We start from the raw sequence: 1,173 nt of genomic DNA, 5'->3' as shown, positions 1-1,173 counted from the left end.
CTCCGCGCGGTCGCTCCGCCCGCCGCGCTCGTGCGGGCCCGTGCGGGCTGTTGGCACAACCGACGCGCCCGTAAGCGCGGAGTGGGGAACGCGAACGCTCTGTTCCCGTCATTGCTTTCAAAGTCGCGGCTCCGACATGAGCGCTAGGTGCGTCGGGAGTGCAAGTACGTCGAGAGTTGCGGCTTCAAGAGATCTTCCCGTGAATAACAAACACCCTGCGAATGAAATAGTCTTAGTCATCTCCGCTGAAGCAATTTGCAAGCCAGACTGCTTTTTAAGCGCAGTGCTGCTCACCCAGGTCACCAGGAGCCACAGCAAACTCTCCTTCCCAGTTTGATTTAATGAAAAGGTAAGTTTGCTAACGGGAGCCCCTGCAGCCTCCTCCAAGCCCGGGCAGATCTGCATGCAGCCAGAGCAGCTCAGCCTGACTACTTCTGATTCACATCAGCATGAGAGAAGGATCTTTGTGCTGTGCAAAAGGGCTGACTTGACTCCTGTCTCCTTAAGAGAATTTTCTAACGAAAAGCTGAGTATTTGTACTTAAGCCTAATGATCCAATTTGTTCATTGGCTGCAAGTGTTCTTCCAGCTTTCCTTTTCCTAATCAAGGCAGGGCATGTAGACTATCTGTTCTAAAGCTACGTTACTTGTAATGCATCACTTGTGCATGCTTGGAGAAGTGTAGCTGTTATACAGGTGTGGTTGTAAAGCAGTATAATCCCTCTCAGTAAATTTTAGGATTTGTTAATTAAAGCTGTTTTCACTGTCCACTAGAGGTATGAAGAGAACTGTTCGGGTCCTGGTGGGGTGGACAGAAAGCTAAATTTGACAGTAACAATTAAGAGAGGAGTGTCCTGGAGTACAAGTTCTCATTTCCTTGCAGCTTTTGCCAGAATATATTTGGCATCTCCCTTCTACCAGTGTAAGTAGTTTTGTGGACATCTCCGGTATTGCCAAAGTACTCCCTATTGTGGCTGTTGCTACAAGGAAAGGTGGCAGAAACCATCTGTGGAAGGGAAAGAGCAAGCTTCATGGGCAATTAGGCAGAGAGATCTGGAGAGCAGAAAAAGGTGGATCCTGAGCATAACACRAGCTGAAGCAACCTGAAATCCTCTGCGCTGGAGCTCTCTTAGCCCAGCAGCTGAGCACGCTGGTGTGAAATCAATGGGTAAAA

This window comes from Rhea americana, unplaced genomic scaffold (assembly GCF_003343005.1).
Source record: "Rhea americana isolate MKP2758 unplaced genomic scaffold, rheAme1 scaffold_257, whole genome shotgun sequence".
In the NCBI taxonomy this organism is placed as follows: Eukaryota; Metazoa; Chordata; class Aves; order Rheiformes; family Rheidae; genus Rhea; species Rhea americana.
This window is presented reverse-complemented; position numbering follows the sequence as displayed.